The sequence below is a fragment of the Nerophis lumbriciformis genome, linkage group LG14 (genome assembly GCF_033978685.3).
Source record: "Nerophis lumbriciformis linkage group LG14, RoL_Nlum_v2.1, whole genome shotgun sequence".
Taxonomy (NCBI): Eukaryota; Metazoa; Chordata; class Actinopteri; order Syngnathiformes; family Syngnathidae; genus Nerophis; species Nerophis lumbriciformis.
Window position 1 is genome coordinate 34,405,221 of NC_084561.2, and position 27,794 is coordinate 34,433,014.

Consider the following 27,794-nt stretch of genomic DNA (forward strand, 5'->3'; position numbering starts at 1 on the left):
TCATTTTAATGTGCAACCTGTACTAACAATGATTAGAGCAGTGTTTTTCAACCTTTTCTGAGCCAAGGCACATTTTTTTAATTGAAAAAATCCAGAGGCACACCACCAGCAGAAAACATAAAAAAATTAAACTCAGTAGCCGATATTGACAATAAAAAGTTGTTCTCGCAATTGTTGGATATGAATTGAAACCATAACCAAGCATGCATTACTATAGCTCTTGTTTCTAAGTAGGTGTACTGTCACCACCTGTCACATCACGCCGTGACTTAATTAGAAGTTTATGGTGTTTTCCTGTGTGTAGTGTTTTAGTTCTTGTCTTGCGCTCCTATTTTGGTGACTTTTCCTGTTTTGTTGGTATTTTCCTGTAGCAGTTTCATGTCTTCCTTGAACGCTTTTCCCCGCACCTGCTTTGTTTTCGCAATCAAGACTATTTAAGTGGTGCGGACGCTATCCTTCTTTGTGTGGACATTGTTGATTGTCATGTCATGTACGGATGTACTTTGTGGACGCCGTCTTTGCTCCACACGCTTTAAGTCTTTGCTGTCGTCCAGCATTCTGTTTTTGTTTACTTTGCAGCCAGTTCAGTTTTAGCTTCATTTCGCATAACCATCCCTAAGCTTTAATGCCTTATCTTAGCGGCACTCGCCTTTTGTTTATTTTTGGTTTAAGCATAAGATACCTTTTTACCTGCACTCTGCTTCCCGCTGTCGTCTGCAAATTGTGATCACGACAAACATCTACAAAGCAATTAGCTACCTGCTGCCACCTACTGATATGGAAGAGTATTACATGGTTACGCTGCCAAGCTCTCGACAGTGCAGACACTAAACAACGGCACATTCGCGGATTATAATTACTGGTTTGCAAATTTTAACCCAATTAGGTGAAATTACATAATCTGCTGTGGAAGTGTGCAGAACAACTTTACAATTCCAGCCTTTGACGAGCGTGAGTCCTAACTCGTTAGGCTAAATAGCCTCGAGACACCCTTTTTGTTCTTTGGTAACACTTCCCCTTCCCGTTAAAATGCATAAATTAAGGGTGTCCAAAGTCATCAAGCTTTATTGCGGACTCCAACGTCCAAGTAGACATACAACCACATACAGTACATAAAACAAACAAAATACAGTATAAAAGGCATTATCACATACTATTAAAAACAGTGCTTGTGCATATTCAGTAAAAGGCATTTAATAAATAAATAAAAGCAGCAATTAAAAAAAAAAATATATATATATATATGTATATATATATACTTTAAAAATGTGTCTACACATTCTATAAAAGGCAGAGATACAGAGTTTCATGCTACATGCTGCCGCTAGGTGACATCACACGCAAATGCGGTGTTAGCTTTCATTGTTATTCTGATGACACCCAACTCTACATGCCCCTAAAGCTGACCAACACGGCGGAGTGTAGTCAGCTGGAGGCGTATCTTAATTAAATTAAACCATGGATGTCCGCTAACTTTTTGCAACTCAACACTAAGAAAACGGAAAGGTTGATTATCGGTCCTGCTAGACACCAACACCTATTTAATAATACCACCTTAACATTTGACAACCAAACAATTACACAAGGCGACTCGGTAAAGAATCTGGGTATTATCTGGGTATGGAGGACAGAGTAAAACAACTTGCACTGAGCCTAGTCTATAAAATCCGCTACACCTCCCTGATACCGAAGTACATGTCAAACTACTTCCATAACGTAAATGACCGCCATAACCACAACACCAGGGGGAGCTCCACAAACCACGTTAGACCCAGATTTCGATCTAACAAAGGTCTTAACTCATTCTCCTTTTATGCCACATCAATATGGAATGATAGTATATATTTATATTTTATATTTATTATATATTTATTGATTAACGTGGACCCCGACTTAAACAAGTTGAAAAACTTATTCGGGTGTTACCATTTAGTGGTAAATTGTATGAAATATGTACTGTACTGTGCAATCTACTAATAAAAGTCTCAATCAATTACTCTTTGACCCAACTCTCTCGTTTGAGTCACACATTAAGAGTGTTACTAAAACAGCCTTCTTTCATCTCCGTAATATTGCTAAAATTTGTTCCATTTTGTCCACTAGCGACACTGAGATCATTATTCATGTTCGTTACGTCTCGTCTTGATTACTGTAATGTAATATTTTCGGGTCTACCTATGTCTAGCATTAAAAGATTACAGTTGGTACAAAATGCTGCTGCTAGACTTTTGACAAGAACAAGAAAGTTTGATCATATTACGCCGATAGTGGCTCACTTGCACTGGCTTCCTGTGTGCTTAAGATGTGACTTTAAGGTTTTACTACTAACATATGGAATACTACATGGTCTAGCTCCATCCTATCTTGCTGATTGTATTGATCCATATGTCCCGGCAAGAAATCTGCGCTCAAAGAACTCCGCCTTATTAGTATTCCCAGAGTCCAAAAAAAGTCTGCGGGCTATAGAGCGTTTTCTATTGGGGCTCCAGTACTCTGTAACAGTTAGAGATGCTACCTCAGTAGAAGCATTTAAGTCCCATCTTAAAACTCATTTGTATAGTCTAGCCTTTAAATAGACCACCCCCCCTTTTAGACCAGTTGATCCGCCGTCTCTTTTCTGCTCTGCCCCCTTCTCCTTCGTCCCCACATCTGCGGTCCCCTCAAAAGGTTTCTCATTGTAATCCCATTGGGTTGAGTTTTTTTTTGCCCTGATGTGAGATCTGAGCCGAGGATGTCGTTGTGGCTTGTGCAGCCCTTTGAGACACTCGTGATTTAGGGCTATATAAATAAACTTTGATTGGTTGATTGATTGATACCTAACAGAACTACACCTAGGATTGGTTATCTGTATAATAAAATCATTCTTGGACCCCTGCAGTCTACATATACATTTAAATATCAGTTTTCTCAGGGTGGCGTGAAAGGTGTTTATCCCTAAATCACAAAAAAGCTTGCTGGCACTACTACCCCTGGGCTTTCTGAGCAGGATTCTGAGACAGTCATTATATGCAACCTGGAGTTTGCGCAAGCTCTCTTTTTTTAACCTCACCCAGAGGGGTGCTGTGTACATATATGGGTGCTGTAAGCTCTAAACAAGCACACCTACGCTTCATCAGAACAGTAGTGACATTTTCTCACCAGCATATTGGCTTGGATATACAGCATTCTTCTCTGTCTAAGCATGTCAGCATCATCCTCCATCTTGTCATTGATGATGTGGCCTAAGTATTTGACATTGTTGCACACAGACGGGGTTTGACCAGACAAGTAGAAACCTGGGAAATTAAGATGTTGATCCTCCTTTGTCCAACATATCATTACTATACTCTTTGTGGCATTATACTTGATGTCAAACTTGACTCCATAGTCTGAGCATATTTTAAGAAGCTGTTGGAACCCTGCACTACTGGGAGATATAATGGCCAAATCATCAGCGTACATAAAGTGATTGATTAAGGTGTTCCCAAAGATGCACCCTGTTCTGCATTCTCTCAACTGCCTTGACAGATCATCCATATACTAAATAGGCCTGGTGATAGAAGTCCACCCTGCTGTACCCATTGCCAACTCTAAAGAGAGAGGATAAACTACTTCCCCATTTTACCTGCAATGTCTGCGTGTCGTACCAATATGCCAGAATACGTATGATTCTACCTGGAACCATACTTGCCAACCCTCCCGATTTTCCCGGGAGACTCCCGAATTTCAGTGCCCCTCCCAAAAATCTCCCGGGGCAACCATTCTCCCGATTTCCACCCGGCCAACAATATTGGGGGCGTGCTTAAAAGGCAATGCCTTTAGCGTCCTCTCTCACCTGAAAAGGAGACTATTATATATGTCTCCGTTATCCATAGGTTTATCTATAACCCAGTGGTCCCCAACCATTGGGCTGCAGACCGGTACCGGGCCGCGCAGGGCCGGCCCGTGGCATAGGCCGTATAGGCAAATGCTAAGGGCGCCGTCCGTCAGGGGGCGCCACGCCAGTGCCACAAATGTTGGAGAAAAAAAAAAAAAAAAAAAGTTGGTACTATTATTTCTAAATACATAAAAATAATCCCACGTTAATTAAAATGCAAAGTAAAGCCTATTTAATAGAAATATTATTTGTTACAACATTACGCCCCTCCCCCCCGCACGGTGCGCCCCTCCCTTCCCGTATCATGACTCTTTTTGGACGTCACCACATCAAAAAATCAACACAAGATGTCAAAACGGCCAAAACTGTCAGGTGCCCAGGGAAGAAAAAAGAGAAAAGAAGAGGAGGAGAAACGAGAAAAGACAGAGGTAGCAGGTAGGTAACGTTAGCCTACATGAAATTATTTGTCTGTTACAGAATGTGATAGTAACCTGGCTTTTTAGCATTAAGCTAATGTTACATGATTCGGCAATTGCTAATCAATAAATAGCTAGTTCTGTTTTAACGTCGGGTTAATTTTGTGGAGGGGGCTAAATTGTTATGGAAAATAATAATGTAACGTTAGGTAATTACAGTACTCCCAGCTTACATTCCTCAGGGACATTTGTATTAGATCTTTTAAGCAGGTGTTTTTTGTTTACATTGTTATTGCCTTCTGGTTAGCTAATGTTTGCCCTGCAGGTAATAGTGACTTTTCCACCCCTTTATATATTAGGTATAGTTGTAAGTAAAAAAAAAAAGGTCAAAGACAAAGCTATTCGGGTTCTTGTGAGTATATACACTTCACTGCCGATGTGGGGGGGGGCGCCACCTAAAATCTTGCCTAGGGCGCCAGATTGGTTAGGGCCGGGCCTGGGGCCGCGGACCGATTGGTACCGGGCCGCACAAGAAATAAAAAAAAAAAATATATATATATATTTTATTTTTATTTTTATTAAATCAACATAAAAAAACACAATATATACATTATATATCAATATAGATCAATACTATGGATGTCCGATAATGGCTTTTTGCCGATATTCCGATATTGACCAAACCCTTAATTACCGATACCGATATCAACCGATACTGATATATACAGTCGTGGAATTAACACATTATTATGCCTAATTTGGACAACCAGGTATGGTGAAGATAAGGTCCTTTTAAAAAAAAAAGAATAAGATAAATAAATTAAAAACATTTTCTTGAATAAAAAAGAAAGTAAAACAATATAAAAACAGTTACATAGAAACTAGTAATGAATGAAAATGAGTAAAATCAACTGTTAAAGGTTAGTACTATTAGTGGACCAGCAGCACGCACAATCATGTGTGCTTACGGACTGTATCCCTTGCAGACTGTATTGATATATATTGATATATAATGTAGGAACCAGAATATTAATAACAGAAAGAAACAACCCTTTTGTGTGAATGAGTTTGAATGGGGGAGGAAGGTTTTTTGGGTTGGTGTACTAATTTTAAGTGTATCTTGTGTTTTTTATGTTGATTTAATAAAAAAAAAACAAAAAAAAACCGATACTGATAATTAAAAAAACGATACCGATAATTTCCGATATTACATTTTAAAGCATTTATCGGCCGATAATATCGGCAGGCCGATATTATCGGACATCTCTAATCAATACAGTCTGCAGGGATACAGTCCGTAAGCACACATGATTGTATTTCTTTATGAAAAAAATAATAATAATAAATTTAAAAAAAATACCCCCCCCCCCCGACCCGTGGGACAAATTTTCAAGCGTTGACCGGTCCACAGCTACAAAAAGGTTGGGGACCACTGCTATAACCCATAAAGTAGGCAGGCACGGAGCTATTTCTCAGCGTGTGTTTATTCCAGCCGGCACGTTAATACACTGACACACAACATCCGGATTCCCATTATGCATTCAAAACTACGGCAAGTAGTAATGTCCAGAAACACAACAGAGACAAAGCAGAAGAACGAAGAAGAGACATGGCCACGACGAGTAAGAAGAAGAAGTACGCTTGCAAGTTCCAAAATGATTGGAAAAAATAATTTCAGTTCATCTAGGACAGCTCAAAGGGGAAGGGGTATGCTGCCTGCACATTTTGTAGATCAGACTTCTCCATTGAACACGGTGGCCGAACGGATATATATATATATATATATATATATATATATATATATATATATATATATATATATATATATATATATATATATATATATGTGTATATATATAAGGAATACTTGAAAATACTGTATACACCCCCCCCCCCCATCTCCCGAATTCAGAGGTCTCAAGGTTGGCAAGTATGCCCGAAACACCCCTATGCTTCAGCTTGGTAAAGAGTTTGTGATGGTTGACTCTGTCAAATGCCTTAGATGCATCAATAAAACCTACCGACATCGTAGAGCCCTGCGCTCTGTATTTTTTTACTGCTTCTTTTAAAGCATAAATACGCAAGTCAGTGCCATGCTTGCTCTTAAAGCCAAATTGGTTGTCTGGGGTTGCAGCCCAGGTACCATTTTGGAACGCGATTTATTTTTTTAAATTGCAGGAAATTGTCAAAAATAAAGACATTTTAAAAATAGATCGTAAAGGTATTATTTCACGGTAAAAAGCAGAAATGTTGAGAAGAATAATTAAATACAACACAACTATATTTTTTAGCCTTTAGAAAAATTACATGTGCCATGGAAAATTATACAAATGTCATCTGGACCCCCCTCCAACTCTACTTGCTCTAAACAAAATCAGGCCATCTGTTTACCACTTTTTGGATTATGTAACTATATCCCTATTACCAGAGTGTTTTCAAACATTGCCACGACCTGCAAACCTGCAGAAATACTGTATGTCATATTTCAAAAAGACTGTATTTCAATGCTTGTTCTTGTTCTCAAGCAAATATACCAGCAAAACAGCACAAAAGTGTGCAACATAGTAAATATATAATCATGAAAACTGTGTTTTGAGGTAAAAACAAATAACTCCAAGATAAACTGAGGCAATTCTTCAGATGATTGAGTACACAGAAAGCAAATTAATGGCATGTAGACTCCAACAGCCCAGTATGGCATTCCAACAACAATGTGTCATGCAGCAAACATGAGCACAGGCCACAGGCAAGCCTCAAGTACCATTAGTCACTGTAAAGTGAGTCAAAGAGCTTCTTGTTCTGACAGACGGTCTACCAACCCCCATTCACTCCCACCTCTCACCCACTCGCTTCATTCAAGGAATGGAGACGGAGGAATTTGAATGAGTGGAGGCCTTAATGTAACTGACTTGTACTGGTCCCAGCTACAATAAATCATGGATCATAAAATAACATGTTATTTTAATAGATTTTCGGTTTAGTCACTCCATCATTGCGTTCAGTGGCAGGCCGTGCGTTTCCCACCTAGGCCTTCAGTGATGTCCGACTTTAATGAATACCTTTCAAAATACCATAATTGATGTCACCACGTGACCATTGCTGGATAAATACTATACAGAAACATTTAAGCACGACTGGGCATTTTCTGGCGCATTTAAAAATCAATAAACCCGGTTTAGCAATTAAAACATATCTTATGTGGTACTGTAAAAATTTTAATTGCAACAAACATTCAACGTGAAAATATTTGAACTCACAATTTGTAGCACCCATTCGATGCCGTATAGCACCTCGGAGTCGGTTGATTTGAATGGAAATGGCGGGCATTTCCCCATTTCATCACCGACCTCGTCTCACAAGATGTAGTTTCTCTTTAAATATCCTTCTTCAAAATGACCTTGCAAATATATATCTGCCACCTAATCAAGGTTTTGTTCTCCTTCTTTGTGGGTCAACACTTCCTGCTTCCTGCTAAGTTGCAACTTGTGATTGGATTCCGTGTCCAGTGTAAACAAAGTCAAAGTAATGCCCAATAGTTTTCAGAAGCCTGACAGTAATGTCAATATTTTCTTCTTCTCTGAATACTGAAACCATCCGATCCTCTGGACAAGTCGCCACCTCATCACAGGGCCAACACAGATAGACAACATTCACACTCACATTCATTCACTATGGCCAATTTAGTGTTGCCAATCAACCTATCCTCAGGTGCATGTCTTTGGAGGTGGAAGGAATCCGAAGTACCCGGAAGGAACCCACGCTGTCATGGGCAAAACATGCAAACTCCACACAAAAAGCTCGAGAATGGAACTCAGGACCTTCTCGCTGTGAGGCAAGAGCGCTAACCACTGCGCCACTTTGCTGCCAATGAATACTGAACCCACGCGGGTACTTATTTTTAACTGGTATAAGCAGTTTTCTCCAAAAATAAATGATTTCATTGACCAAAAAACATAGGAGTTTGAAATATTCACAGTATCAAGCATGTTGTGAGTTAATATTAGACAACAGGGTTGAGGGAATATGATACAAACTCGCAAACAAAATAGTGGTCACTACCGAAACACTGAGTGTTTACCAAAAAAAGAAAGTGTATTGAGCTATCAACTAAACTATTATGACACCGATTGATTACATGTACAGTACAGGCCAAAAGTTTCACTGCAAAAAGTCAGTGTTCAAAAACAAGAAAATAAAATACAAAATTTAGGGGTATTTTATTTGAACTAAGCAAAATGATCTGCCAATAGAACAAGAAAATTCGGCTTGTCAAGACTTTCCAAATCAAGTATAATTAGCTAACCTCAATGAACCCAAAAATACCTTAAAATAAGTATATTCTCACTAATAACAAGTGCACTTTTCTTGGTAGAAAAACAAATGAGACCCTTTTGCTCAATATGTTGAAAAATATCCTTAAATTAAGTAAATGCTAGTGCCATTATCTTGACATAATGATTTATTTTTTTTATCCTTGAAGTAAGAAATTATTACTTTAAAAAAGTTGTTTTATACTTGTGAGTGTAGATGACACAGCTTTGCAACAGTTAATGTTCTAGTTTCAAGCATGTTTTACTCAATATAGGTCATAAAATCTCAGCGACAAGCTGTAATATCTTACTGAGATAATTTAGGACCAAAACCCTTAAAACAAGTAAAACACTCTAACATAAAATCTGCTTAGTGAGAAGAATGATATTATCAGACAGAAAATAAGCAAATATCACACTTATTTGAGATATTTAATCTTACTTAGATTTCAGTTTTTGCAGTGTTGGACACACCTTCTCATTCACAACACAACTGATGGTCCCAAACCCATTGATAAAGCAATAAATTCCACTAATCAACCCGGATAAGGCACACCTGTGAAGTGAAAACCATTTCAGGTGACTACCTCTTGAGGCTCATCGAAAGAATGCCAAGAGTGTGCAAAGCAGTAATCAGAGCAAAGGGTGGCTATTTTGAAGAAACTAGAATATAAAGCATGTTTTTAGTTATTTCACCTTTTTTTTGTTAAGTACATAACTCCACATGTGTTCATTCATAGTTTTGATGCCTTCAGTGACAATCTACAATGTAAATAGTCACGAAAATAAAGAAAATGCATTGAATGAGAAGGTGTGTCCAAACTTTTGGCCTGTACTGTATGTTCAATTTCATAAATCATTAACTCAGAAATCAATTTGATCAGTGTAATGCATTTTCGAATGAAATATTGCATATTGATTTTAAATAATTGTATATATTCAAGTAAGAAAATTTGTTTTAATTTTTTGTTGTTGTTGATTTTATTGTAGAAAAACCTCAGTAATCATTTAAGAAAAAATCATCTTTACCCAAGGGAAGTAAGCATAATATTAACAGGTTAACATAACATGTTATATTTATAATTGAATGCTGTGTTTTGATAGTGACAGAAAAGTGAGAGGAAAAACATGTCCTAATAGTCTGAAAATGCAAAATAGAAGTTGACCGTCCTTTATTTTTTTAGAAATGTGTACTTCCGATATTGTACAATATATATTACATTATATATGATATATACCTCACTTTTAACCAATTCGGTAGAATGACCCATATACATCATATTTAGCATTTCCATTCAGTAAAGTTATCTAAACAACTACCATATTTTCTGGACTATAAGGCGCACTTAAAATCCTTTTTTTTTTTTTTTTTTAAACTCGACAGTGCACCTTTTAACCCGGTGCGCCTATTGTAAGGAATCAGTTTGGTTGAGCTTACCCACCCTCCATCCGTCCATCCATTTTCTAGCGCTTGTCCCTTTCGGGGTTGCGGGGGGTGCTGGAGCCTATCTCAGCTGCATTCGGGCGGTAGGCGGGGTACACCCTGCCCACCTTGAAGCTATTTTATTTGGTACATGGTGTAATGATAAGTGTGACCAGTAGATGGCAGTCACACATAAGAGATAAGTGTAGGCTGCAATATGACTCAAGTAAACAACACCAACATTGTTTATGTTCCATTGAAAATATGGGCATTACACACGGCGCTCAAAAATCTATCAAAATGTTTTAGTACGACTTTGGTTAAGTACAAAGCCGCACCACTTGAAGGATTGTACTGTGCTTCAACATACGAGTATTATTATGGTGTGTGTATAAGGTAAGACATTATCTGGCGTGTTGTTTCGCAATATTATGCAAACTTTTTTTACCTTCTGGTACCTGCTGATCTGTATTTGGGATCTGCATAAATCCTGAAAAATTGCGCGCGTCCGCCTTTGCAGTCCGCGCCGACATCGTAGTCGATAAGCTTCTTCTTTTTCTATATTTGCTTGTTATGGGACATTCATCCTTCACTGTTGCCATTTCTAATATAAAGTTGTGTAAAGTTCTTACTTATATCTGTCAGTATACTCGCCATGAAAGCGCTAAAACATACCGGTGTAGTGAGTTTACATCATTCACCCAGGGAACTTTAGTTATTTGAGTTCCTGTCGGACGGTTTTTGACTGCACACGAGGAGATGCTGCTCCATTATTGATTTGAGTAAAGTCTAAATGTCATTAAAATCGTTAGCTCCATCTTTTGACACGTCTTCGACTCCCGTCCTTGCACGCTACACCGCCACAACAAAGATGACGGGGAGAAGACGCTGTCGAAGGTGAGCCACGTAAATAATACCGCCCACAAAACGGCGCATCCTGATAATGACTGTCAGAAAGCGGCTTGAAGATGATCTGTAAAACATAATCTATGCAACATTTTGACCAAAGAACCACCATTACATGTTATGTAGACCACAAGGAAGTTTTTTACATTTAGAAAAAAATAAAATAAAAATGACTCCTTTAATGCGCCTTATAATCCGGTGCGCCTTATATATGATTTTTTATTTATTTTTTTAAATAGCCCATTCATCGGCAGCGCGCCTTATAATGCGGTGCGCCCTATGGTCCGCAAAATACGGTAACTCAAATAGCCGTGACACAAAAAACATTGTGGGAAAATGTTGATATTATAATACTACAACAAAAAAATTAACGTTTTGTCACCTCAGGCACAGAGCTAAAATCCAAAATAGTATTTTAAACTTTAAATACTGAACACTTCTTAGCATATTTACAATTAAAATCATTTTCAGCCTGTTAAAAAATGTAAAAGTATCAAAATGCCCTTCGCATCTTGTTTAGTAGTTTTGTAATATGTTAAAATAAATAAGAATTTTATTAAATAAGACATTTATTTTGTCCCGAATTTGTACACTGACTATAAAACCTACTCAGTGGCCTAGTGGTTAGAGTGTCTGCCCTGAGATCGGTAGGTTGTGAGTCATACCAAAGACTATAAAAATGGGACCCATTACCTCCCTGCTTGACACTCAGCATCAAGGGTTGGAATTGGGGGTTGAATCACCAAAAATGATTCCCGGGCGCGGCCACCGCTGCTGCTCACTGCTCCCCTCACCTCCCAGGGGGTGATCAAGGGTGATGGGTCAAATGCAGAGAATAATTTCGCCACATCTAGTGTGTGTGTGACAATCATTGGTACTTTAACTTTTTCACTTTAAAAAAGACATATTCAGTGCACAAAGATGTATAAACAACTTTACCACACATTCAAACTGTTGAAACTTTTGCGTGTTTTGTTAGTTCATTCCAGTCAGCGTACCCATTGTTTTCTATTACATTGCACGTTTGCACAGCTCTGACTGAACACAAAGCAGGCTTAGTTTCTATCTATTGCATAATTAGATGATAAGAAATTCTTTATAAAAGGCCCAAAAATGTGAACATAAATTTAAATACAAATCTGTGTTATTGTTAAGTAGTATCAAAATATACATTTATATTATTTTTTATATTATAATATTTTCAAATGTTGCCGCTTATTGTACAATGTACTTTGTTGAGAATTTTTCAAGAGTCTAGAGATTTTTTGTGATTTTTCTTTTCTTTATCAAAAACGTCAACAAATATAGCATCTTTTTCTGGTGTTATTGTAGAATGTACTTGTGTTTAGAGACTACTTCTGTCCCTCGATGTGTCCGACAAAAAGCGAGCTGCAGCAAAGATGCAGGATTTTGGGGCTCAATGTTGGCGGGTATATCATGGGATGTGATAAAATACATCCACATCGCAGACATGCTGACTATGCTCCAGACGATCCCGTGCGTCTTGTTGACCTAATCCCAACATCCGGTTTCGGCAGAGCGGTTTTCGGCGATCAAAGTTTTTGTTGGGCGGCCAAATTTTCGGTGATATCACCAACTAATAGTGCGCAAATAATAGGCTATATACAAAACCCAAAACCAGTGTAGTTGGCACGTTGTGTAAATCTTAATTAAAAACAGAATAAAATCATTTGCAAATCCTTTTCAACTTATATTCAATTAAATAGACTGCAAAGACAATATATTTAATGTTCCAACTGAGAAACTTAATTTTGTTTTGCAAATAATCATTAACTTAGAATTTAATGGCAGCAACACATTGCAAAAAAGTTGGCACAGGGGCATTTTTACCACTGTGTTACATGGCCTTTCCTTTTAACAACACTCAGTAAACATTTGAGAACTGAGGAGATCGATTTTTTAAGTTTTTCAGGTGGAATTCTTTCCCATTCTTGCTTGATGTACAGTTTAAGTTGTTCAACAGTCTGGGGGTCTCCGTTGTGGTATTTTAGGCTTCATAATGCGCCACACATGTTCAATGGGAGACAGGTCTGGACTACAGACAGGCCAGTCTAGTACCCGCACTCTTTTACTATGAAGCCACGCTGTTGTAACACATGCAGAATGTGGCTTGGCATTGTCTTCCTGAAATAAGCAGGGGCGTCCATGAAAAAGACGATGCTTGGATCGCAACATATGTTGCTCCAAAACCTGTATGTACCTTTCAGCATTAATGGTGCCTTCACGGATGTGTAAGTTACCCATGTCTTGGGCACTAATACACCCCCATACCATCACAGATGCTGGCTTTTGAACTTTGTGCCTATAACAGTCCGGCTGGTTCTTTTCCTCTTTGGTCCAGAGGACACGACGTCCACAGTTTCCAAAAACAATTTGAAATGTGGACTCGTCAGACCACAGAACACTTTTCCACTTTGCATCAGTCCATCTTAGATGAGCTCGGGCCCAGCGAAGCCGGAGTAGTTTCTGGGCATTGTTGATAAATGGCTTTCGCATTGCATAGTAGAGTTGTAACTTGCACTTACAGATGTAGCAACGAACTGTAGTTACTGACAGTGGTTTTCTGAAGTGTTACTGAGCCCATGTGGTGATATCCTTTACACACTGATGTCGCTTTTTGATACAGTACTGCCTGAGTAATCGAAGGTCACAGGTATTTAATGTTGGTTTTCAGCCTTGCTGCTTACGTGCGTGATTTCTCCAGATTCTCTGAACCTTTTGATGATGTTACGAACCGTAGATTCCTTGCAATAGCTGGTTGAGAAATGTTGTTCTTAAACTGTTGGACAATTTGCTCATGCATTTGTTCACAAAGTGGTGACCCTCGCCCTATCCTTGTTTGTGAATGACTGAGCATTTCATGGAAGCCGTTTTTTTTTTTACCCAATCATGGCACCCACCTGTTCCCAATTAGCTTGTTCACCTGTGGGATGTTCCAAATAAGTGCCCAACAATGAATAAATGACGCAATTATCTTGACTTTGAACACACTGCACACGAGTGAATGAAGCGCATACTTACTCAACAGCCATACGTGTCACATTAAGGGTGGCAGTATGAACCATAGACATCTTATAAGTAGACGCAGCATTGGCTGACGCGAGAAATTTGGCCGCCATCTTGAAGTGGTGATGAGTAGCCGGCGAGCAGCCTAAACTAACAGTTGACAGGTAGAAAACAAAGATGTTCCTGCTCAAATGAGCAAACTGTTGAAAATTTGAAAATAGGAATCGGGGGATTATTTTTCACAAGTAAGATTTAACATTAACGTACTATTGGTTGTATTTTGTGAAAAGAATATTACCACAGAGTTGAGAAGGAGCAAAGATCTTCAATAGTACTGAAATCGTAGCTGTTAGCAAACAAGAGTATGACCATAATAGAATTGCTTGTCAATGAAATTATTAAATTTAAAAATGTATCAATCTTCAAGTAACAATATTCAAATACTAACATTGTTGGGTAAGACAGAATTTGGTTTTATTCTGAATCCAGTGAAACAGATTGGTGGTTTTAGCTGATATAAAGACTTTCAGGTGTTTATATATGTTTATGTTTAAGTATTTGGCAGACACTTTTATCCAAAGCGACATACATAAAAAATACATATAAAACAATCACTGTAAACATGATCATTTAAGGGAAGAATGTAATACAAAATATCAATACAAAGTGTCAAGACAGAATAAACTCTCTGCTGCTGCAGCAACAGAGATACAGTCTATCGGTCCCTAAGATATATAAATATCTAATGTATTCATACATTGTTTATGTAGGATATACGCATGTATATATATATCATATTGTTTCTTCAACTTAAAAATAGCTGACCGTTTTTCCCCCCTTCTCTGGGATTATATTCCCTAGTTACGATCTCGGACATCTGGTCACTTATAGCATATAAGAATATTCTATTACTGTTAAGCAAACTATGAATAATAAAACATGGCAAAACATGTTTCCTTTATCAAATCTACACTTATGACAAAAAATTGCGTGAAAATCAGTGATATTCAGCGAGGTAAGATGAATTAAATGCGCTGACAGTTCATTGCTCCTGCCAAATGAATTGCACTGAGTGGAGAGGATCACCACTCCAAGATGGCGGCCCCGTGTCTCGTCAGCGGCAGTAGGCAGTAGCGCTCGATGCTGCGTCTACTTATAAGATGTCTATGGTATGAACAACGCCAACACTGTCATAAACATGTGCCATTTAGTGAAACCACACTAAACAACACCGACAAACACATTTTGGAAGAATATTTGCACTGCAACACAACATAAACACTACAGAACAAATTCCCAGAATTCCCTGCATCACCAACTCTTCATATGTCAGCAGCTAAATTAGGAGCCTTTGTTTGTTTGCTTACTACTAAAAGACAAGTTGTCTTGTATGTTCACTATTTTATTTAAGGACAAAATTGCAATAAGAAACATATGTTTAATGTAACGTAAGGTTTTTTTTGTTAGAATAAAGCCAATGACATTTTTTGTGGTCCCCTTTATTTAGAAAAGTACCAAAAAGTACCAAAATACTTTTGGTACCGGTACCAAAATATTGGTATCGGGACAACACTAATACACACCGAGCACCCACTGGCAGAAATGTAGATCGGCGTCTATGCAGGAAACCCACAATAATGCGTGTCCTTGGCCATATTTAGACATTTTAGAAAAAACAATGCCCAAAACCTTAGTTATTAGTTGTTTACTCTTTTAAACCAAAATCATAACTGCTCTCTTCAGCTAAGACGTCCAACACACATTTAGGAACTCAAATTAAGGTGAGTTCATAAAAAGTTTTACTGCACATAACCATTACCAACTGTTCCCAAACAACACACAAGACATTGTTTTTTTTTGTCAAGATATAGATAGATGCTGTTTTTTTACTGTTTGTAGAGAAAATTAATAGTGGGCCAAAGAAAATGCAAACCAAAATATAATGAAAGGTAGCAGAGGTAGAAAGGATAATGTCACCAGGCCGACTGCCTGGCAACAAAAAGCTTAAATACTGGTGACATGATTAGTGAAAACAGGTGCGTGACTCGAAATGTGAACCAGGTGAAACTAATGGTTGCTATGGTGACAAAACAAGGGAGTGAAAAGCAGGAACTAAGTGTACAAAACCCAAACGGAACATAACTTAAACAAAACATGATCAACAGACATGACAAAATGCAGTATTGTTGGTGATTTCTGGATGCATTTTTAAAGTGATTTCGAGGCAGAATGGATTGCTCCCATTAGTTGCATTGCTAGCCACCTAGAAAGAATTACAAAAATTACAAATTAGAATGCAAAAAAAATAAAAACATTTTTGTCGTCTTTGTCTTCTTCTCTCTCATAAGGATGGCAAACGATAGGCAAAATTGCAAAAAGTGCAATTCCCATTTAAAAGGGGCCCTTTTTGCAAAACCAACTTTTCTTATCTGTTGACACCTGTTTTTGTGTACTCGAGATCCCCTTAAGTCCCGAAAATTTGAAATCAAACTATGGATGTGTGGCGGCGATATTTTTTTTAAAACAATCTTGCCTTTTTCCAAACAAGCCGTTTTGGAATTTTTGATTTTAGTGAACTATTTTACGTTAATTACACCAACCGATATCTCCATGTATGGAAGAGGTTTACCGGAAGAGCTTTGCCCAAGTCCGGCATATTTATTTAGCTGTATTTCCAAGTTGTCGTCCATAAGTTCCTTGTTGTGGGGCAGACTGGCACTTATGTACACATGCATGTACATGAATGACACCAAACCGGCCCGCATGCTCAGTTCTAAAATCTTGGAAGAGACAAAAGCGCTTTATAAATCTAATCCATATAAATGTATTATTATTAAACATTTTTGCAGCAGATTCCTAAAGACGCTGTCATATAGAGGCTCTTTGACTCACTTTTTTCAGTTGGTCTTTAAAAACAGCAGATTGTTCCTGTTTTACACACATATCATTTGTTTTACCCAAATTGCGTTACTCTAACAAAGTCTAGCATCCATTGCAGAGGATCCAGGTTCTCAGGAAATATACAAAATAAGAATAATAGTGAAGGGAGAAATCCGGCCGTAGCTTTCAAAAAATTTGGCCCCCAAAACAAATAAGTTGAATAGTACTGTTGTCGGTCAATGCTTAACTATCTGAACAAAACATCCACATCTTAGCTTTTGTGTTATAGGTGACAAAGCTGATACGCATGTCTGCGACAGTCGTGTTCCAAGGATGCAAAAGACGGGAAACAGCAGAACCAGTGTACAGGTAAGAGTCTTTTAATTCCATATACAAGGCAGATAACACGGGAAGCCCAAGGCAACGTTTGCAAACGAGAGCCAAACGAACTGTCACGGAGAGTGAACAATTGACCTGTGCCGAGTGAACGTCAAGACGGGTTTAAAAAGGGATGTGATTAGTGGCGGCAGCAGGTGGTGTGTGTGATCAGTGCACCACATAAACAAAGGAAGGGCCACTGAAACTGAAATGGACTCAAAACCAATGAGTATTAAAAAAAAAGCATGACAAGAAAGCAAATTAGTGAAGTATCTAATCTAATTCCCTCCAGTTATTGATTTGTTTTCTTTATTCTTATTTTTTTGTATTAATATTACACCTACTAAAACATTTTTAAGGGCTTTGGCAGACTTAAAAACTTAACATATTATGCACAAAATCTGTACACATGTTCATTATGACCGGACACACAGAAATCAACAAAGATCATGTACGTCCTTCTCAAATATTTTCTATTACGCCCCCACTAGGAAGAAAAAAAAAAATTTTGCGCCCGCCCACCTTCCATCGTGACTACAAATGGTTAAATTTGTCTATACAATTGTAGAAAGTACACCTCTGCATAACAATGTATCATTATTAACATTAAGGAAAACAAAAGAAAAATAACTATAGATCAATTTACAACAAAGAATAACTTTATTAATATTGTTTTTTAGTGATTAAGGGAAAAGACTTAAAGTGCATCAAATGGCCTGAAAAGTCACTAAAATGTTTTATAATTTTTTAAACTATAAACATTTTTTGACCGACTTCAACTATTTGATACTGAAAAAATACAATTAAATAGACTCAATTCAAATTGATCAGCGATAATAACTCAGAGCGCAGTATATAAAACACTTTAACCTACAAAACAAAAATGAATAAAACAATGCGTGAAAATGAGTAGGTCTGCAATAATGGCTGCCATGAGCACATTTTGTAGTGCACAGCTTTTTGAAGCGGGGTTTGTAGCACGATACTGCATGATACTGATATAGCATGTTCCCTGGGAATCTCTCTGCCCCTTTTTGAGAGGAACTAATACACAGTAAGACGCGGAGGTCATCGGCATTTTAGGATTTTTTTTTTTTTCGGTCACATTTTTGAACAGATTTGGACTGGATCTACAAACCCTGTTTCCATATGAGTTGGGAAATTGTGTTAGATGTAAAAATAAACGGAATACATTGAATTGCAAATCATTTTCAACCCATATTCAGTTGAATGCACTACAAAGACAATATATTTGATGTTCAAACTCAGAAACTTTTTTTTTTTTTTTTTGCAAATAATAATTAACTTAGAATTTCATAGCTGCAACACGTGCCAAAGTAGTTGGGAAAGGGCATGTTCACCACTGTGTTACATGGCCTTTCCTTTTAACAACACAGTAAACGTTTGGGAACTGAGGAGACACATTTTTTAAGCTTCTCAGGTGGCATTCTTTCCCATTCTTGCTTGATGTACAGCTTAAGTTGTTCAACAGTCCAGGGGTCTCCGTCGTGGTATTTTAGGCTTCATAATGCGCCACACATTTTCAATGGGAGACAGGTCTGGACTACAGGCAGGCCAGTCTAGTACCCGCACTCTTTTACTATGAAGCCACGTTGATGTAACACGTGGCTTGGCATTGTCTTGCTGAAATAAGCAGGGGCGTCCATGGTAACGTTGCTTGGATGGCAACATATGTTGCTCCAAAACTTGTATGTACCTTTCAGCATTAATGGCGCCTTCACAGATGTGTAAGTTACCCATGTCTTGGGCACTAATTCACCTCCATACCATCACAGATGCTGGCTTTTCAACTTTGCGCCTATAACAATCCGGATGGTTCTTTTCCTCTTTGGTCCGGAGAACACGACGTCCACAGTTTCCAAAAACAATTTGAAATGTGGACTCGTCAGACCACAGAACACTTTTCCACTTTGTATCAGTCCATCTTAGATGATCTCAGGCCAAGCAAAGCCGACGGCGTTTCTGGGTGTTGTTGATAAAAGGTTTTCGCCTTGCATAGGAGAGTTTTAACTTGCACTTACAGATGTAGCGACCAACTGTAGTTACTGACAGTTGGTTTCTGAAGTGTTCCTGAGCCCATGTGGTGATATCCTTTACACACTGATGTCGCTTGTTGATGCAGTACAGCCTGAGGGATCGAAGGTCACGGGCTTAGCTGCTTACGTGTAGTGATTTCTCCAGATTCTCTGAACCCTTTGATGATATTACGGACCGTAGATGGTGAAATCCCTAAATTCCTTGCAATAGCTGGTTGAGAAAGTTTTTTCCTAAACTGTTCAACAATTTGCTCACGCATTTGTCGACAAAGTGGTGACCTTCGCCACATCCTTGTTTGTGAATGACTGAGCATTTCATGGAATCTACTTTTATACCCAATCATGGCACCCACCTGTTCCCAATTTGCCTGTTCACCTGTGGGATGTTCCAAATAAGTGTTTGATGAGCATTCCTCAACTTTATCAGTATTTATTGCCACCTTTCCCAACTTCTTTGTCACGTGTTGCTGGCATCAAATTCTAAAGTTAATGATTATTTGCACAAAAAAAAAATGTTTATCAGTTTGAACATCAAATATGTTGTCTTTGTAGCATATTCAACTGAATATGGGTTGAAAAGGATTTTCAAATCATTGTATTCCGTTTATATTTACATCTAGCACTATTTCCCAACTCATATGGAAACAGGGTTTGTATTTTTAAATTGTTTTGTGCGTAATGTTTTAATCCGCAACGTGTTTATTTTGTGTTTACAATACATGCTGGGCCATTGAAAAAAAAATGCTTCTGTTCACAAATGGCTGCTGGGCCCCACTTTGAACACCACTGGTCTATGACCTAAGATGAAGCACTGCATTAGAATGTAATCAGTTTTCTGGCATTCAGTAAAAGTCAGTTGAGCTCAGAAATGCAGTGCATTCCTGCCAGTTTCTATTCAAGCTGTCAAGTCTAGTAGGCATGTGTCAACCACATTCCTCTGCCCTCACTTGGTGTTTGTTTGTACAGAACAGTTTTACTGGCTCGGGGCCACAATGCAGGTACAGTAGCGAGGAGTACCAACATGTGGAGAGATAGAAGTGTGAAGGATAAGAAAAGTATTAGGAAAAGTACAAAACCCAAAACCAGTGAAGTTGGCACGTTGTGTAAATCGTAAATAAAAACAAAATAAAATCATTTGCAAATCCTTTTCAACCTATTTTCAATTGAATAGACTGCAAAGACAAGATACTTAACGTTGGAACTGGAAAACTTTGTTATTTTTTGCAAATATTAGCTGATTTGGAATTTGATGCCTGCAACATGTTTCAAAAAAGCTGGCGCAAGTGGCAAAAAAGACTGAGAAAGTTGAGGAATGCTCATCGAACACTCTTTTGTAACATCCCACAGGTAAACAGGCTAATTGGGAACAGGTGGGTGCCATGATTGGGTATAAAAGCAGCTTCCATGAAATGCTCAGTCATTCACCAACAAGGATGGGGCTCAGGTCACCACTTTGTGAACAAATGCGTGAGAAAATTGTCCAACAGTTTAGGAACAACATTTCTCAACAAGCTATTGCAAGGAATTTAGGGATTTCACCATCTACGGTCTGTAATATCATCAAAAGGTTCAGAGAATCTGGAGAAATCACTGCACGTAAGCGGCTAAGCCTGTGACCTTCGATCCCTCAGGCGGTACTGCATCAAAATGCGACATCAGTGTGCAAAGGATATCACCACATGGGCTCAGGAACACTTCAGAAAACTACTGTCAGTAACAACAGTTTGTCACTACATCTGTAAGTGCAAGTTAAAACTCTGCTGTGCAAAGCCACAGCCATTTATCAACAACACCCAGAAACGCCACCGACTTTGCTGGGCCCGAGCTTATCTAAGATGGACTGATGCAAAGTGTAAAAGTGTTCTGTGGTCTGACGAGTCCACATTTCAAATTGTTTTTGGAAACTGTGGACGTTGTGTCCTCCGGACCAAAGAGGCAAAGAACCATCCAGACTGTTACAGGCACAAACTTGAAAAGCCAACATCTGTGATGGTATGGAGGTGTATTTATGCCCAAGGCATGGGTAACTTACACATCTGTGAAGGCACCATTAATGCTGCAAGGTACATACAGGTTTTGGAGCAACATATGTTTCCATCCAAGCAACGTTATCATGGACGCCCCTGCTTATTTCAGCAAGACAATGCCAAGCCACTTGTTACACCAGTGTGGCTTCATATTAAAAGAATGCGGGTACGAGACTGGCTTGCCTGTAGTCCAGATCTGTCTCCCATTGAAAATGTGTGGTGCATTATGAAGCGTAAAATACCACAACGGAGACCGCATACTGTTGAACATCTTAAGCTGTACATCAAGCAAGAATGGTAAATAATTCCACCTGAAAAGCTTCAAAAATGTGTCTCCTCAGTTCCCAAACATTTACTGAGTGTTGTTAAAAGGAAAGGCCATGTAACACAGTGGTAAAAATGCCCCTGTGTCAACTTTTTGCAACGTGTTGCTGCCATTAAATCCTGAGTTAATTATTATTTGCAAAAAAGAATTACGTTTCTCAGTTGGAACTTTAAATATCTTGTCTTTGCAGTCTATTCAATTGAATATAAGTTGAAAAGGATTTGAAAATCATTGTATTCTCTTTTTATTTACAAATTACACAACGTACCAACTTCACTGGTTTTGGGTTTTGTATAGTATTGACCTTACTGTGACAGATTGATGTTAATGAGCGCGCATACAGGTGAATCTAGAACATTATAATATTGTTTTAATATAAAGGTTCGTTTTTCCAGCAAAATATTTCAAGCTTTCTTTTGATATAATTTTGATGATTATGGATTACAGCTAAAGAAAAACACGTTTTCAAAAACTGTAAGCCTCAAAATAATGAGATTTTATCAAAATAGTTTCACATTTGAAGTTGAATTGCTAAAATGAATGAATGGATGGATGGATGGATGGAATTAACTTTTGCACAATTTAGAGTTTGACTTGTAAGTTAATGTAATTCAATGTCATATAAACTTTACAAATAGCAATGCATGGTCATTATCCCTTACTCAGGTTAGGTAGTGACTGTGATGGCCATGTTGATGCCGAAACAAAAATTACTTTCAAATTCTATTCTCGAGATCTATATTCCAAGGAAAGTTCTTCCAGATGATGTCCATATGGTGAAATAGTCATCACTTTTTTTTTTCCTAAGAAAGTCCAGTAGCTCCAGTGACTCGCTTAGTTTATACATTTATCTGAGTTACAGGGAGGCACTAAGATCTTTCAAACATTGAATAATAATACACTTACACATATAATACACTTTAAAATGTCATTAAATCCAACTATCTAATTTTTCTTGTCCACAGTTTGAAACGTATACAACAATTGGCATACGTGTCTTGCATCTATACTTTGAAACTGAAATAAACACCCTCTATAGACAGAATATTTTGTCGAGAGATGTTTTAATTTGATATGGATGTAGCACCAGTTACTTAAGTAGTACAATACTACAGTACTCTCTCTTATAGTCCAATGAGATATATGCATATCTTTTTTCTATATTATTACCAGATTCTACTGACAAGTAGGGTTGTGCTTTATAGACAATATACAATATAAATTATATAAATGTGGCCGATGATAGATCTTTTAATACCATTCTTCTATGATAATGTTTTTGGATGACGCATTCTATTTGCATCCTGCAAATTTAACAGTGTCAAGCGAACAAACATGTCCTTGGCTAACGTCCCTCCACAGTGAAAAACCGCTTCTCAGTCAATAGTCATCGCCTAAATGGCGGCCAAAAAAAACCTGTCTCTTACAAGTATCATCCCTGGAGGACGAAGGAATAGCTACAGGGGGTCCACTACACACAGTAGGAGGATATGCTAACCGCTAACTGCAAGCTCGAGCTCTTGAATGTAAACAAAGGTGTGCAGATCGATACAAATATCGGCAATATAGCATCAGGCCGATATCAAAGTGGTTAAGGATCAATATTTTTTATTGTTCAAAATCTTTTGTCGTTTTTGTTATTGTTTACAAACTCAGGAGCACGGTCCCTGGACCAGAAGGACATTAAGGGCAAAATCCAAATATTTTAAATCAAAGCTAATACTAAGAAATCATTGTTATAGTTTTTGATGTTGTTACACCACAGTCATGTGTTTTTGAAAACGGAATCATACAATGATATTGAAAATTTGAAGTATCAACATTGGTATGATTAGAGATGTCCCATAATATGGGACTGCCGAGATTATCGGCCGATAAATGCTTTAAAATGTAATATCGTAAATTATCAGTAAAAGTTTCAAAATTATCGGTATCTGTTTCAATAAGTAAAATGTATGACTTTTTAAACGCCGCTGTATACACGGACGTAGGGAGAAGTACAGAGCGCCAATGAACCTTAAAGGCACTGCCTTTGCTTGCCGGTCCAATCACATAATATATCTACGGCTTTTCACACACACAAGTGAATGCCTCGCATACTTGGTCAACAGCCATACAGGTCACACTGAGGGTGGCCGTATAAACAACTTTAACACTGTTACAAATATGCGCCACACTGTGAACCCACACCAAACAAGAATGACAAACACATTTCGGGAGAACATCCGCACCGTAACACAACATAAACACAACAGAACAAATACCCAGAACCACTTGCAGCACTAACTCTTCCGGGACGCTACAATATACACCCCCCCCCCCCCCCCCCCAACCCCGTCCACCTCAACCTCCTCATGCTCTCTCACGGAGAGTATGTCCCAAATTCCAAGCTGCTGTTTTGAGGCATGTTAAAAAAAATAATGCACTTTGTGACTTCAATAATAAATATGGCAGTGCCATATTGGCATTTTTTTCCATAACTTGAGTTGATTTGTTTTGGAAAACCTTGTTACATTGTTTAATGCATCCAGCGGGGCGTCACAACAAAATTAGGCATAATTTATACGACTGTATATATCGGTATCGGTTGATATCGGAATCGGTAATGAAGAGTTGGACAATATCGGATATCGGCAAAAAAGCCATTATCGGACATCTCTAGGTTTGAGCAATACTGCTCCTGTAACAACTTGGTATTGGATTGAATACCCAAATTGTAGTATCGCCCAAAACTATAGCAAAGTATCTAAACAACAGAAGAATAAGTGTTTAGTACATTTTCACAATAGTTTTGACAAAACAATACGATTGACAATGATGCAATATGTTACGCATAGGTCAACAGCCATATTAGGACCCTTTGTAACCCGTTCTGGAATGCTTCTACAAAACCCAAAACCAGTGAAGTTGGCACGTTGTGTAATTTGTAAATAAAAACAGAACACAATGATTTGCAAATCCTTTTCAACTTATATTCAATCGAATAGACTGCAAAGACAATATATTTAATGTTCGAACTGAGAAACTTCATTTTGTTTTGCAAATAATCATTAACTTAGAATTTAATGGCAGCAACACATTGCAAAAATGTTTGCACAGGGGCATTTTTACCACTGTGTTACATGGCCTTTCCTTATAACAACTAGTACCCGCACTCTTTTACTATGAAGCCACGCTGTTGTAACACGTGACATGGCATTGTCTTGCTGAAATAAGCAGGGGCGTCCATGATAACGTTGCTTGGATGGCAACATATGTTGCTCCAAAACCTGTATGTACCTTTTTGCATTAATGGTGCCTTCACAGATGTGTAAGTTACCCATGCCTTGGGCACTAATACACCCCCATACCATCACAGATGCTGGCCTTTCAACTTTGCGCTTCTAACAGTCCGGATGGTTCTTTTCCTCTTTGTTCCGGAGGACACGATGTCCACAGTTTCCAAAAACAATTTGAAATGTGGATTTGTCAGACCACAGAACACTTTTCCACTTCGCGTTAGTCCATCTTAGATGAGCTCGGGCCCAGCGAAGCCGGCTGCGTTTCAGGGTGTTGTTGATAAATGGCTTTTGCTTTGCATAGTAGAGTTTTAACTTGCACTTACAGATGTAGCGACAAACTGTAGTTACTGACAGTGGGTTTCTGAAGTGTTCCTGAGCCCATGTGGTGATATCCTTTACACACTGATGTCGCTTTTTGATGCAGTATTGCCTGAGGGATTGAAGGTCCGTAATATCATCGCTTACGTGCAGTGATTTCTCTAAATTCTCTGAACCTTTTGATGATATTACAGACCGTAGATGGTGAAATCCCTAAATTCCTTGCAATAGCTGGTTGAGAAATGTTGTTCTTAAACTGTTGGACAATTTGCTCGCGCATTTGTTCACAAAGTGGTGACCTTCGCCCCATCCTTGTTTGTGAATGACTGAGCATTTCATGGAAGCTGCTTTTATAACCAATCATGGCACCCACCTGTTCCCAATTAGCCTGTTCACCTGCGGGATGTTCCAAATAAGTGTTTAACTAGAAATCCTCAACTTTCTCAGTCTTTTTTTTCCACTTGTGCCAGCTTTTTTGAAACATGTTGCAGGCATCAAATTCCAAATGAGCTAATATTTGCAAAAAATAACAACGTTTTCCAGTTCGAACGTTAAGTATCTTGTCTCTGCAGTCTATTCAAAGAATATAAGTTGAAAAGGATTTGCAAATCATTGTATTCTGTTTTTCACTGGTTTTGGGTTTTGTATTATCATCTGTATATCAAATTATGTATATTCTAATAACAGTATATTGTTGTCACATGAGGCTGTAATATGTATTGTGATATAGACTTAAGGCCATATCGCTTATGCCTACTGACAATGATATAAATCACTGTACAACAACAAACATCTGTGATTCAGTCTAAACTGATTTTACACATGTGATTGTACTTGACGGGATCATGACGTACTATTATGCTACAGACACCATGTGAGACAATCGATGTTATGCTACATAAAATACTTGCAGGTCTTGTAAACCTATCTGATGCTGTGAAGGACATTTTCCGACTTCAGCCATAACCTTGAACAAAGACCTACTCGTCAGTAAACTTGGACCTCAGACATGGGCAAATGAGCAAAATCTCCTATAGGATCTTTTTTTTTTATCCATTTACAGTTCCTGACCATTGTTACGTGCGGGGAGTCACAGCTTGCTGCGAGGTTTGTTCCCCCGGGATACGGACGGACCACTCCGGACAGGACGTGTAGGTAGGAAGATGATTTATTTGTAGAACTCAAACAAGTACCAAAAACTGAAAACAAGCCAGAGGAAAAATGTGCCGATCGCACTCGAAGCAAACGCTAACACTTAGCGTTTTGTCTTGCAAAAAGACAAGAAATACTCACATAACTGTAGCATAAGCAAACAAAAAAGCCAGGCCGACTGACCGGCAAAGGTAGGCTTAAATAATGCCTCTGATTAGTGCTCGGGGAACAGGTGAGCGTCCCGAACACCAATCAGAGGCAGGTGAAAACAATAAGCAACCACAGCAACCAAAACAAACTCAAGGGTGCACAAAACAGGAACCGAGGGAGTCCAAAACTAACCAAAAATACCAAAACATGATCAGGGCCACGGATCATGACAACCATACTATTAGGGGTGTAACGGTACGTGTATTTGTATTGAACAGTTTCGGTACGGGGGTTTCGGTTCGGTTCTGAGGTGTACCGAACGAGTTTCCACACGGACATATTAAGTAGCGTACCGCACGTTGTGTAAACAATGCACAACACACGGCACGCTAGCAACAACCGGGCTGCGACAACATATAAAAGCCAGAGCAGGAAGACCCTCCTGCCTCGTTAAGATCTCCCGTTTGGGAACATTTCGGCTGGCGGTGTGATACAACAATGGAGGACGGAGGTTTGCCGACATTGTTCAGCAGCTGCTTCTGACAACACGTCAAACATGCTAACCCATTTGAAGCGTCAGCACCGCATTCAAGCAGCCTCTCCTCGGCGAGTCAGGCAGGGCTAAAGCAATAAGAAATGTTTTTATAGCAGCAGATTTAAGACCATATTGCATTAAAAACTACATTTTGACCCACTTCTATGGTGGACGAACAATGAGCCCATATATCCTCTTACTGCCAAGTTAGCCAGGCTGGGGGGGGGAGAAAAGTTAATCAGAGGCTGAGTTGCCTTGAAACTGTTTAATGTTGCACTTTTTATATGTAGAAGAAAAGTTTTGTCATTTTATTTAATCTGAGCAACAACTTGAGGCAGTTTAATGTTGATTAACGTGGACCCCGACCTAAACAAGTTGAAAAACTTATCCATTTAGTGGTCAATTGTACGGAATATGTACTCTACTGTGCAATCTACTAATAAAAGTCTCAATCAATCAATCAAAAAAGGCACTTTATATGTAGAATGGTTTTGTTAAGAAACGATTCTGAGCCTTATCTTATTTAGTTTTTATTTTATATATGTTGACCACATTAACCCTGGCAATGGACCCTGTGTGTATATGTAGGTTATGCCATTGTTTACAAATTTGGTAAATAAATAACCAAAAAATGTATATTTTGTTGTTTTCTTACTGTACCGAAAATGAACCGAACCGTGACCTCATAACCGAGTTACGTACCGAACCAACATTTTTGTGTACTGTTACACCCCTACATACATATGATATGAG

At 38.4% G+C, this 27,794-nt stretch overlaps 1 protein-coding gene and 1 long non-coding RNA gene across 5 annotated transcripts in view; one reads left to right on the forward strand and one right to left on the reverse strand.

Annotated features, from left to right (window-relative positions):
* LOC133616392 (uncharacterized) overlaps nucleotides 1-26,387 on the forward strand; it is a 58,219-nt gene extending 31,832 nt beyond the window's left edge. Inside the window, exons 3-4 of the long non-coding RNA XR_009816863.2 lie at nucleotides 17,108-17,187; nucleotides 26,268-26,387. This is a non-coding gene — a long non-coding RNA (uncharacterized lncRNA). The remainder of the gene's footprint in view (nucleotides 1-17,107; nucleotides 17,188-26,267) is intronic.
* The window catches only part of tns3.2 (tensin 3, tandem duplicate 2), a 135,220-nt gene that overhangs the window by 36,611 nt on the left and 70,815 nt on the right, over nucleotides 1-27,794 (reverse strand). The window lies entirely within an intron of this gene.